Source organism: Lipophrys pholis (assembly GCF_963383615.2).
Source record: "Lipophrys pholis genome assembly, chromosome: 9".
Taxonomy (NCBI): domain Eukaryota; kingdom Metazoa; phylum Chordata; class Actinopteri; order Blenniiformes; family Blenniidae; genus Lipophrys; species Lipophrys pholis.
The window spans coordinates 9,214,584-9,221,738 of record NC_137639.1 but is presented as its reverse complement, the minus strand read 5'-3'; positions in this window follow the sequence as shown (position 1 = coordinate 9,221,738).

The following is a 7,155-nucleotide window of genomic DNA, read 5'->3' as shown; positions in this document are numbered from 1 at the left end:
AAAAAAAAAAGAACACAACAGTTAAAAGAAGAAAAGAAAACATGCTCTACGACGTGCATTGTGAGCAACAATATGCTAAACACAAGCCTCCGCCCTCCTGCCGCACTGACCAGCCAGGTAACTCCACCCCCTCCTCCCCACCCACCAACTCCCATCCCTTCGTCTTGCCTCATTGGACCTTCACAACCTGATATCACTGAACTAATCACTTCCAAATCATTAGCTATGTCGCTACCGACCAGGGTGATGGAAGACCAGAGGAGGGGAAACCAGAGGTACCGTGGTGGGGCGGAGTGCACTGGAGAGAGCGGGGGGGAGGGGTAGGTGAGGTAATGAGGGGAGTTGGCATGCTGAACTGCTCGGGGGGGGGGGGATGGGGGAGGAGGGGGGGGGGGGGGGGTGAAAGGATGGAATGAACCCTGAGGATGGAGAAGCAAAGGGAGGAGGTTCGGTTGAAGCAAATGATGCTGATGGACAAGAAAATGGCATCTTGAACTAAGAGAGACTGTTTTTTTTTTGTTCCTATATTTATGTCGACGCTACCCTCACCTTCCCTTCTGAATGGAGACGGAGTGTTTCCCATGCGTGGCCTTTATGTTATGTACATTTTTGAGAGTAATATTAAAAGAAAATACCATGCATAGTTGCAAAATATTTTATTCTCAGCACAAACTGTTTACGTTTCAGACCGCTTTATGCTCTAACTGTATAGTGTGGATAAGAAAAAAAAGAAGAAATTTAGTTGTTCGACTAGCATGGCAACAGACTCGTGTACATAGTTGATCTAATTATGAAAAGCTTATTACTGTATTTTCAGTATTGACTCGTTCACCGTTCTAAATGTTTTAGAGATTACAAAAAAGGTTGTAATACAAGCTACAGATTAAAATGATCAAAAAACTAATAATACCCATAGCCACCACATAGCTATTTCATTTATATGGTATATATTTGATTTATTTATTAATTATGTTTTGTACTTTTTTTCGTTCGGTGAGATTCTTTTTTTTTTTTTTTTTTGCCTCATACTGTTACTCTTATATGCTGAATATTCTTTGAGTTTCTTTATAACAGTGCATATCTTTAACACGTGGAAAAGGTTTTTGTCTGTCACGCAAAGTGTTGTATCACATTCATTTGACCTCATCTACTGATTTTGATGTTTTAAAGAAGAAAAACACGACAAATAAAACTATGCTTTGACATATTCTAGGTTTATTAATTAGAATCCAGCAAATGTATGGTCATAGGACTGCATATGTGTACATTGTGTTTTATTAAAATACATTTCATGTGACTGTACGCCGAAGCCTTTTGTCATTATCTGTGGCTTTAACACACGCGGCTAAGTTCGTTTCCTCGTCTCGCTCCTGAGCGCAGTCATGTGATTTCGAAAAACATTTGTGAAATCCATCATGTCGCGCTGTGTGACACAAGTGCTTCCTCCAGCCAAAGGATTGGTCATGGTCAATTGGGTCTTAGCAGCATGACGGCACTGTTAAGGGTTTGTAATTCACTATGACGTGTCCTCATGAATGACACAAAACCAGCGCGTCATCGCTTGGCGCCATTGTACTTCAAATGCCACAACAGCGTCTATGAGACAACATATTTGCCATTCATGCAATCCAAAATCAATCACAATATCTGATCTTCAAAACATCAAATAAACACTTTTTTTTTTTTTTTTTTTTATGTCTAGGCTACATCTGTCAGGTTTCTATGGAAGGGGGGAATGTTTTAATGCCACGTTATGGCCAATTTAGCCCAACATCCACACGGTGAAATCACTGTCCCAAAAGACGAGGGGGAAAAAAGAAAAAAATCTGCCAGACAGCTTATGGGTGCACAGTAGCGGATGAATCACACAGTGTCACATTTATATATCATCCTGGGAGAAACAGACCACAGCCTTCCTGCTCTGGTCAACCCCCCCCCCCCCCCCCCCCCCCCGCCTCCACCACTGAAATCACACATGATATTTCCATAGGGAGGCTGTCAGTGTTGAAATACCACACTCTTTATGTGCTTCATGTCCACCTCTGAGGCCTCGAACGCAGCAGCTTTTAAGTGCCTGAACATCTTTTATGGGTGTTCAGAGTGGCACGGAAGATCCAATTTTTTTTTTTTTTTTTTTTTCACTGATGTTTTTCCCTACATTTGCTCAATAGGCTATTTATTTTCATCGTATGACAATAGGATGTCCAACATATGGCCTGCTGACCAAAACCGGCACTCGGGAGGAGTCCGTCAGCTCGGAGGCTGACCTACTTTAATCTTTAATAAAAATGAGTTTGTCCACTGTGGTCACACTCTTTTAGTAAGAGTAGAGATCATAAGTGGAAACACAAAACCTTCGCTGTCTGTTTTCATGACGACAGTCACTCAGAGACACTGAAAAGGTAACTTTTGGAAGATGACAACATGACACATGCACTAGTGTCTTCTTTGTATCGCGATATATGTATGAATGCAAAGCAACTACTTGACCATAAAAAGATGTTCAGAAAATTAGGATTATGAGTCAACCTGTTGACTTCAGAATCAAAATGTTGAGATCATGAACCATGATTGATTTGTTTCCTGTTCATGCCCTGGAAATAGTAACCACAGACTCTCTGTGCTTTTCTGTGCACTGATTAATATAATTTCATCGATTAAATGAAACGTAATTTAGTTCCTAATTTTTTTATTTTTTTATTTGGCCAATAGAAAATAAAAAAGGAAATACTCAGAGATTGACATTAAGAATTCTTGCTACTGTTTACACTACAAAAAGCAGCATTAGATTCTGTTTAATCAAAGTGCATATGTCATTTATTGAACTCAACAGAGCTGCAATGTTTCAGTAATCACAGGTAAGTTTGATCCGAGCACTGATCAGGTATGTTTTTTTCTCAAACAAAGTAATAGGTAACTTTTAGTAGATGGCAAGTCTTCCTAATAGAGTTGAAGCAACAGTCAAGCTAAATGATAGTAATCTCAGCATTTGGAGTTTGTAGATAAGTATAGGGTTTATTTTTTGCGGACATACAGCAATTTGAAGCTTACAATTGTCACAACTCTTACTCTCTTCCATTGTGCTGATTTTATACTTTGAATTAATCTAAACAGTTCTTCCATGGCAGCATTCTTTTCTAAACAATTGTGTTTCAATCAGCTTCTAGAAATTGTAGCCTCTAGTTTTTCATTTTTAAAGTCTTGTGATACACCTTTAGGGATCACAGGGTCAATTGTTGATGGGGGCTTTAATGCACAATATAATCGATCTATTGTATTTCAGTTTGCAACCATAAGTTTTAGGAAATCGCTTGTATCGTTTAATGTTTTTTGTATACAGTTTTATTATCTCCTAACAGACACACTCACCAAGCCAAAGCAGGAAACAGTCAATTGAACAACAAGCAACAGGTGCTGCACTAAAGAAGGTAAAAAGAGGAAGCCAGAAGGAGACTCAAGGACCCTGCGTACTCCCATAAGCAAAGTTTGGCTATGATGTCAGCCAGCTGACAAAGAAAATGCAGAGATACATTTTACTGAACTGTTTCGGCAATAAAAGAGAAGGTTTATGTCCAAGCTGCGGTGTTGGTCCGGTTCAAACTGCAGGAGCTGACAGCCCTGAGCAGTGCATTCAGGTGCATCATATAACTCCAACCTTGCTCCATGGTTATGAGCTGCGAGGCTCATACAGTCGCGAGACGACCTGCTAAACATGATTAAAATATGACTGATAGAGTCATGAGCGAGCCGGAATGCGTTTGCGCAGGACACGGCGGAGAACATAAAAACATAAAACAGCGGCCTATCTAAATTGTTTAGCAGAACAATTTCACAATTTTTATATCAATATATAAAATATTATAATTGTTTGTCTGGAAGAAACCAGAAGGATATGCAAAAATCATAAAAGGGTAACATGCTCCAATAGGCTTCTTTTAGTATTAACATCATTGAAATGTAATTCATGAACTCCTTATCTGATTTTAGTTTTGTACCTTGTCGTCTTTACCCAGCAGACTGTACTTCCTCAAGACTATGAATCATGCATCATCCCTTGCTGACTGTGGAGCCATGAGAGCCTCTTGAGCTACAGCTGCACTGTGCAGTGAACAGGAAGGACCTGCAGCAGGTGGCGAGGGTGGCAGCCGGGCACGTCATGGATGGGTTTGTTTATGACGTGCCCACGCCTGTCCTTTACCCACTACAAAACAAGGCCCAACCTAGTCATATAGCTCTTCCCCCTCATGTAATCACAAAGGATATAAAGACTCTTCCAAACATCAAGTTTTATTTGCACCATATTCCACCTTAGTCCTGCTGCAATTTGTACTGTGATTTTTGTCCACACGCCACAATTTGTACACTGATTCTGTCAGGATTCGGTGGGTCCGGTCCTGGCAGTTTTATGTTTTGTGTTCTGTTTGTTTTGGTGGGTGTGGTCTTTCTGTTCTGTGTGTGGTGTTCCTTCCTCCCCCTCGCATTTTGACAGCAGAGCAGGCGCAGCCGTGGGGGAGGATAACTTGTTTCACCTGTGGCTCATCAGCGGCTCCGCCCTTAAAAGCCTGGAGCTGCCAGAGGGTCGTTGCCAGTCCGTACTACTGCTTGCGGTAATTGTTTGGCCTAGCGCGCTTCAGAGTAGTTTTTCTAGTGTTGATCTTGGAGTTTGCGAGTTGAAACATTGAGCCAAGACTCATCAAGACCGGGTTTTGTATCCTTGGATTTTGGTTAATCTTCGGCTCTCTCCCACCCCCCCCCTGCTTTCGCAGCGTTTTCTGTTTCCCCCCCCCCGTTTCACCTGTGGCTCATCAGCGGCTCCGCCCTTAAAAGCCTGGAGCTGCCAGTGGTCGTCGCCAGTTCGTACTCCTGTGAGGGTAGTTGTTTGTGCCAGCTCTCGCTTCAGAGTTTTTCCCCCTGGTGATGATCCCTGAGCTCGCAACAGTTCCTGTTTTCCTGCGGCCTCCCGGTCCTCGCCATCCTCTCCCATCCTGCACCGTGGAGAAGCTTCTCTGCGGTGGTTGTCTGGGAGCTGAAGGATCCCCCGAATAAACTTTTGAGTTTTTCACTTTCAAATCTGTCCAAACGTTGTCTCGTGTGTTCTGCATCTTGGGTCTGTTCCCCCCCCCCCCGGAATCACGACAGAATCATAAACAATGTATTCATACAAATTCATACAGTCCACTTATACCAAGATTCTTTGTTTTTTTCCCACATTCAAATGTGCTGATGTGCAGGTTGCATTGAGCTTCTTTCCATGTCTTTTTGACATCTGAACTAGAGTGTGTCAGTGTGTTTGTCCAGTCGAGGACAGCAGCTAATTACAACGGTCCAATCAGATTGGAACATTATACATGTGATTTTAGCGACCTGTTCGTCCCTCTACCTGCTTCATCCACGCTACCGTTGTAAGAACCCGTCTCAGCTGACAGTGGGCGTGCATGACAGCACTTTATACAGCGTCAGCTATAAAACCTGGCGTTGAAAGTATAGTAAGACAAACGCTCAATTCAATGTCGATAAATGCTGAGTGAAGACGGTAGTGAAGGAAAAATGGTTTCAGACTTCCATATTGCTCTCCAGATTGTGGAGTTATTGCACATTTTTATTCCCGCAATCTTAAGCGTGGCACGAGTGAGGCCAGTAATCGGGCAGTTGAGTCTACCAGCGAGCGAAGCCTGGTTTAAAAAAAAGGACTGTTGCGGAGGATGGAAGAAGGCGTAAATGTTGTTTCGAGAAGACATCTGCTGCTGGTTACAAGTTAATGAACGATTCACAGATGTCATCCCCTGGGCCAGACTATCACTGCTCCAGACTGAGGGATTAAACCTAAAGGCTTATGGAGAGGAACTCAACAGAAGTGGATTCATTAAGACCACCACCAAAGCATTCATTCCAGCATCTAAAACAGAATAAAAGAAAGGCGCACATAGAATTGGGTTGCACATTTTTGGATGAAGGGACATCTTTTTGTACATTCACCTTTTCCCTTTGCTGCTTTTTGCATACCCCCCCCCCCCCCCCCCACCCCCACCCCCACTGTGAGAAACAAGACACTGATGGTATTCTCAGTGTTGTTAAGAGGGTTAACAGTCATGCACACATCAGAGGGAACGGTCCTCCCAGTGTAAACCACTTCTGTAAACTGTGTGTACGCCTGCCTGCCTCTGTGTGTGTTTGTGTGTGCGTGTTTTACTGTTTGTGCTGAATGTGGTTAGGTGGCTGGGACTGAAGCTCCCTTTTAATCTGACAGAGAGCATTTTCATTAGTTCTGTTGGGTCCTATTATTAAAGCCCGCTTCAAAGGCACAACAAGTGAAACCACCAGCAGGAAATGACCCAGTGGGCTTGAAACTGGTCGGATCAGTGATAGCAATCTGTGCTTCTAAAGCAGGTTGGTCAGGCGCGTGAGTGCATATATTGTATATACCTCGCAGGACAGTCGTGAGGATTAGAGGAGGGACGCTGGGACCTCTGCTCTACATTTCCACACTGTGGCCTAGAGTGAGTGTGCTGTTGTGGCACATTTGACACATTTGTTCCAACACAGGAGTGGAAGTTATGGCATTGGTGGGACCATAAGTTTGCCCGGGATAATAAATTGCAATAATTTGCTGTTTTTAATAACTTATAATGAGCCATTGCCTGCCCTTTTGAGTTGTGGGAAATCTGGAATCATTAATCTTCATTCGCTCTGGCGTTTTTGGCGAGTGCAGAAACAGCGCCGGGCAGGACCACAGCGGTGTCAAAGGACAAGCAGATCTTACTTTTTTTTTGGGGGGGGGGGGGGGGGGGGGGACTGGGGGCACGTTTGCCATATGTTAGACATCATGGTGTGCAGAAGCCCTGCTAAATGGTGGCATTAACGGGTGACTTTTATTACTGAACTGGCTCCTAATTGCAAGAATGCCATCCAAAGGCAGCTCTCCGTACTGGATTTGGCTGCATCGGGAGTTCCTAGGTAACAAGTTAATCTTTAAAATAAATACATTCTTCAATAAAAGCTAATTGTCTGTGACAGTCGTTTGCGTCGCTGCAGAAACTTTTGAAACAGGAAACTGTTAAAGATTCAGAGCCGGACTGTCGACACACTGGATGATGAGCTTTTCTTTTTTTTTTTACCTTTTCATCCGTCTCTCCTGCTGGTCAGGAAGGTTAGATC